Source organism: Trachypithecus francoisi, unplaced genomic scaffold (assembly GCF_009764315.1).
Source record: "Trachypithecus francoisi isolate TF-2019V2 unplaced genomic scaffold, Tfra_2.0 Lachesis_group8, whole genome shotgun sequence".
Taxonomy (NCBI): Eukaryota; Metazoa; Chordata; class Mammalia; order Primates; family Cercopithecidae; genus Trachypithecus; species Trachypithecus francoisi.
This window is the reverse complement of record NW_022681473.1, coordinates 87680134-87686019: the sequence shown is the minus strand read 5'-3', so window position 1 is coordinate 87686019 and position 5886 is coordinate 87680134. Positions and strand designations below refer to the sequence as shown.

The following is a 5886-nucleotide window of genomic DNA, read 5'->3' as shown; positions in this document are numbered from 1 at the left end:
GGATATGAGAATGAGCAGCTAATGGGTATATTTTTTATATTAATTTTGGGCTGTTTTCATGAAAATATAAATATATAGATGGAGATCTACACTTAATATATCTCAAAACTTGTCAAGTTGTACATTTTACCTACATGTATATAAATTATACATTGGCAAATTTGTAAGACTGTGTTATACACTAGGAGAGAAGAAATATAAATAGAAACAATCCAACAAAGAATTATTGAGGCTTGAAGTCAAGATCCATACCAATCCTGCTAATCATACACTTTTTCCTGCCTTCTCATTTTCAGCTAATGGCATGAGTCTTCATTTACATTCTATAGGTTATATTCTAGAAGTCCTCCTTCATTTCTTCATTTATAACACCATTTTATCAGTGACTCTCCTTATCTCTAATTTCTCAGTGTTTTCAGAATTTAACCACCTCTGGTACTAATATCTAAGTATTTACATCAGTGATTATTATTTGGGCTACCTGAATAACCACCAAACCTCTTGCCCTATTTTTACAATGATCTACTACAGTTAATTTTCTATGTGGCAGAGTAATCTTTAAAAGTTTTAGACAATTTTACACAACCCAAACTTAAATTTTTCCCAAATCTTCCCCTGAAATGAAAAATAGAACCCAATATATAACCTGGCTAATAATGCTCTACAGATTTTGGCCTCCACCCAATCAGTCTTATTCCTGCATCAACCATAGTATTTTGCTATTCACTTCCTCTGGAATAGTACCACATCACAATTTTTATGGACTGCCTCTTATTGTATTCAACTTTCTCATGCAGCCTTTTCAATAAAGCTCCTTCTGACTACCCAATTCCTACAGCTATTCCTACAGATCTCTATCATTTGACCTGTATTATTTTCTTTATAACACTTACTATTCTCTTAAAATACTCATTTATTTTATTTATTTTGCCCACTATAATATATGCTTTATGAAAGCAGGAACTTTCAATGTTTCTTTAGTGGAAGAATAGAGAAATAGTTTAATAGAAAAAAATAGTTTAGAATCAAACACACTTACATGATCATTAAACATGATCTTGTAGCAGGAAAAGCAATGATCTTTACAAACAATATTGCTATATCAATAGGATATCCACATAGATTAAAAAATGGAATATGTTTTTCTTTTTATTTTGTATGCCAGTTCTAGATGGAGTAGAAATAATGAAAGGATTTTAAAAATTACTCTTATATACCTGACATATTTTTCTTATCTAATATTATCTACATTGTACTATACACTAGTATCAACTACAATAGCACAAATAATTTCAGAATATAGGCAATATTTAGTTCTTGAAGTTGTGTATTGTAATGATGTCATTAAACATTTTTAGATTTTTCTTGAGAATATATTCATAATTTTACTTCAAATTTAAAAGATTGGAATTATTAAAAATGTGGATTAATATAAATTTATTTTTAAAAATATTTTGTTCCTATGCTTCTTAAATGTTTATGCACATTTGATAAAACATTATTTATTAAAATACTGCATATTCTCTATTATATGTGGAATCTAAATAATTGAATTCATAGAAGCAGAGAGTAGAATGGTGGTTATGGAGTCTGCAGGATGAGGAAAATTGGGAGATTATGTATAAAGGGTGAAAAATCTCAGTTAAAAAGGAAAAATATGTTTTTGTTTTTTTTTTTAGTTCTATTACACAGTATTGTAAATATAGTTAATAATAGAGTATTATAAATTTCAAAATTGCTAAGAGAGCAAATTGCAAATGATCCCACCACACAAACGTTGAGTATTTGAGGTGATAGATATGTTAAATAGCTTGATATTATTCTACATTGTATTCCTTAATCATAACATCCCTTTATACCTCATAAATATATACAATTATAAAATGTCACTTTATAACAAAAACAAAACAAGCAAAAGGACAATTATCTGGTAATATATCTCTAATGCTAATATATTACTTCTTTTAATTCTATCTGTCTTACTGTCTGCCTTTATGGGAATTTTCTTATTTTAGGGGCTCTTAGATTTGCATGTGGTAAGCTTATATTTGGGCAAAAAACCCTTGATTTCTTAAAATAAATCATATGCATTAAATTTTGAAAAAGTCTGGTACAACATACAAAAATTAGTCAAAGTAATACTATACATTAAGATCATTAAGGATACAAATAATATGATTTTCTTAATACATGTAGAAAAATCCTTTGTCAAAATTCAACATTCTTTCATGATATAAAAAAAACTCTGAATAAATTAGTGAAAACTTGAAAGCTTTTTCTGTAAGATTCAGAGCAAGAGAAGGATGCTTACTCTCATTACTACTATTCAACTTGGCTCTTTCAGTCCTAGTCAGAGCAATTGGGCAAGATGAAAAACTGGAAGATAGGCCAGTCAAAAAGGAATAAGTAAAATTACCTGTTTGCAAATGACACAATCTTTTTTAAATTTCTTTTCTTTTTTTGGACATGGAGTCTTGCTCTGTTGCCCAGACTGGAGTGCAGTGGTGTGATCTTGGCACACTGCAACCTCTGCCTCCCTGGTTCAAGTGACTCTCCTGCCCCAGCCTCCCAAGTTGCTGGGACTATAGACGCATGCCACCATGCCTGGCTTACACACACACACACATATATATACATATAGTATTTTAGTAGCAACGAGGTTTCACCGTGTTGCCCAGGCTCGTCTTGAACTCCTGGGCTCAGGCAATTGGCCCTCCTCAGCCTCTCAAAGTGCTAGGATTGACACAATCTTATATGTATAAAACTGTAAACACACATTCACTTCGAAACAATATTAGAACTAATAAAAGGATTAGATAAGAATTGCAGGATACAAAATCAACACACAAAATTAGTTGCATTTTTATACATTAACAATGAGTTATTGAGACAGGAATTAATAAAACAATCTCATTTGCAATAGCATCAAAAAGAATAACACACTTAGGAATAAACTTAAATAAAGGCTTAAAAATATTGTATACTGAAAACTATAAAACACTGATGAAAAAATTAAATCAAACAAAATAAATGTAAAGACATCCCATGTTCATGGATCAAAATAATTAATATTGTTCAAATGTCCAGACTACCAAAAGCAATCTAAAGATTTAATGCAACCCCTATCAAAATCCCAATGGAATTATCTATAAAAAATTAAAAAATTAAATTGATATGCTACTACTGAAGACCCTGATAAGCAAAGCAATTTTAAGCAAGCAGAACAAAGATGGAGGCATCACATTACTTGATTTCAAAACATATTACAAAGCTATAGTAGTCAAAACCATATGGTGCTGGATAAAACAGACATATAGGCCAATGGAACAGAATAGAGAGCACAGAAATAAACCCATGACAACTGATCTTTGACAGGGGTGCCAAGATTATGCAAAGATCTCTTTGATCAATTACTACTTACACATAACATGATCTTCTCGTAAATAGAAAATAGTGAGAAGTCTAGTAAAATAATTGTTAGTACCCATGAGTGGACAAAAAACCTTAATAGACATTTCTCACAAGAAGTCACATAAATGGCCAAAAACTATATAAAAAGGTACCCAACATCACTAATCATAAGTTAAATGCAAATCAAAATCATAGTAAGATATCTCCTTACTACCTATTAGGATGGCTGTTTTCAAAGATAAAAGATGTGTCAGAAAGGATGTATAGAAAAGATAACCCTAGTATACTGTTACTGAGAATGTAAATTGTACAGCCATTATAAAAAAATAAACACTTCTCTCAAAATTAATAATAGAACTACCAAGTGCTTTAGAAATGCTAAAAATACTGCTAAATATCTTCAGATATTTATTCAAAGGAATTGAAGTCAGAATCTTGAAGATAAACTTGCATTCCTATGTCCACTGAAGCATTATTCATAGTAGCCAACATATTGTAACAAACTAAGTTTCTGTCCATGAATTTAAAAATTTGGTACATATATAAATATACATATTATATATATATATATATATAATATTTATCCTTAAAAATTATGAAACTCTATCATTTGTGATACCATAGAGGAAACTTGAAGCTATTATGCTAAGTAAAAGAAGTGAGATATAGAAGGAAAAATATTACATGATTCTATTAATCCAATTTCATACTGCTATAAAGAACTGCCCTAGACTGGGTAATTTGCAAAAGTAAGAGGTTTAATTGTCTCACAATTTCACATGGCTAGGGAGGCCTCAGGAAACTTACAATCATGGTGAAAAGCAAAGGGGAAACAAGGCACTTTCTTAACAAGGTGGCAGGAAAGAGAATGATGCAGGAACAATGACCAAACACTTACAAATCCATCAGAGCTTATGAGAACTTAATCACTATTACCAGAACAGCATGGAGGAAACCTCCTCTATGATTCAATTACCTCCACCTGTTCTCTCCTTTGACACGTGGGGATTATGGAGATTACAATTCAAGATGAAACTTCGAGTGGAGACACAGCTGAACGATATCAATATATACCATATAATAAGTCTAAAATAGTCAAACTCTTAGAGCAGAGAATAAAATGGCGGTTGCCAGGGCTCAGGAGGAAGAAGAAAGGGGGAGGTATTAGTTAACAGTTACAAATTGTCAATTATACAAGATGAATGAATTCTAGCAATCTCCTGTAGAGCATAATGTCTATAGTGAACTATACTGTGTATTTAAACATTTGCTAAGGGGATACATCTTACATTGTTTCTCTCTCTCTCTCTCTCTCTCTCTCTCTCTCTTTCTCTCTCGACAGGGTTTGGTTCTGTCACTCCGGCTGGAATGTAGTAGTGGCAAAATCATGACTCACTGCAACCTTGACCTCCCAGGCTTAAGTGATCCTCCCACCTCAGCCTTCCAGGTAGCTGGGAACACCAACACACCCAGCTAATGTTTTAATACTTTTATGGAGATGAATCCTCACCTTGTTGTCCAAACGGGTCTCAAACTCCAGCATCAATCCATCCTCCCACCTCAGGCTCCTAAACTGCTGGCATTACAGGCATGAGCTACCATCCCTGGCATATATTAAGTGTTCTTATCACACAGTAATAATAATAAACAGCACAGGTGGGAGGTTTTAGAGGTGATGGGTATACAGTTATTTGTATGGCAATCATACTTCAATAAAGTAAAGTTTTAATAAAAACTAGAATATAAAAAAACTGTTTAGAGAATGCATGTGTTCAGTCATAAGTAGGGTTGATTAGATGGATTTCATACATGTAAGTAGAAATTATGTGTGGAATGTGTCTTATGTTATTGGTAAACAACTAATCAAATAGATTTTAGCAATAATAATGAGTCTTCTATTCTTTTTCCTTCTTGTAATTAAATGTGAAAGGAATTTTTAATTAGATAATTTTTAAATGTGGATATAGCTTACTCCTTTTCACTTAGTTACAAATTACAGCTGCATGATAACCTCATATTAATCTCAAAATAACCATCTGGAGGAAACATTTATACAACTTTTTTCTTTTTTTTTTTTTGAGATGGAGTTTCACTCTTTTTGCCCAGGCTGTCGTGAAATGGTGCTATCTCAGCTCACTGCAACCTCCACCTCCTGGGTTCAAGTGATTCTCCTACCTCAGCCTCCTGACTAGCTGGGATTACAGGCATGCACCATTATGCCCAGCTAATTTTTTTTTTTTTTTTTTTTTGTATTTTTAGTAGAGAGAGGGTTTCTCCATGTTGGTCAGACTGGTCTCAAACACATGACCTCAGGTGATCTGCCCACCTCAGTCTCCCAAAGTTCTGGGAGTACAGGCATGAGCCACCGTGCCCGGCCTATACAACTATTATTTGATAGTCATACTTCCACTTCATCAATCATTTGGATTTTGATATGGTCTGGTTCTATGTCCCCATCCAAATCTCATCTTGAAT

The 5886-nt window shown here is 32.6% G+C and overlaps 1 long non-coding RNA gene across 1 annotated transcript; it reads right to left on the bottom strand.

The window, feature by feature from the left end:
• Positions 1-4746: 4746 nt before the first annotated feature.
• On the bottom strand, positions 4747-5655 carry LOC117080557. The gene is made up of 2 exons (XR_004435890.1): positions 5587-5655; positions 4747-4845 (listed from the first exon to the last, which is right to left on the bottom strand). It is a non-coding gene; the product is annotated as an uncharacterized LOC117080557 (long non-coding RNA).
• Between the last annotated feature and the right edge of the window lie 231 nt (positions 5656-5886).